This window comes from Bison bison, unplaced genomic scaffold (genome assembly GCF_000754665.1).
Source record: "Bison bison bison isolate TAMUID 2011002044 unplaced genomic scaffold, Bison_UMD1.0 scf7180017864343, whole genome shotgun sequence".
Taxonomy (NCBI): Eukaryota; Metazoa; Chordata; class Mammalia; order Artiodactyla; family Bovidae; genus Bison; species Bison bison.
This window is the reverse complement of record NW_011494915.1, coordinates 4648191-4648637: the sequence shown is the minus strand read 5'-3', so window position 1 is coordinate 4648637 and position 447 is coordinate 4648191.

Below are 447 nucleotides of genomic sequence, written 5' to 3'. Positions count from 1 at the left end.
GCAAATTAGAAGTAGTCAAACAGGAGATGGCAAGAGTGAGCATCAACATTCTAGGAATCAGTGAACTAAAATGGACTGGAATGGGTGAATTTAACTTAAATGACCATTATATCTACTACTGTAGGCAGGAATCCCTTAGAAGAAATGGAGTGGCCATCATGGTCAAAGGAGTCTGAAATGCAGTAATTGGATGCAATCACAAAAATGACAAAATGATCTCTGTTCATTTCCAAGGCAAACCATTAAATATCACAGTAATCCAAGTCTATGGCCCAACCAGTAATGCTGAAGAAGCTGAAGTTGAATGGTTCTATGAAGACAAACAAGACATTTTAGAATGAACACCCAAAAAAGATGTCCTTTTCATTATGGGGGACAGGAATGCAAAAATAGGAAGTCAAGAAACACCTGGGGTAACAGGCAAATTTGGCCTTGGAATACGGAATG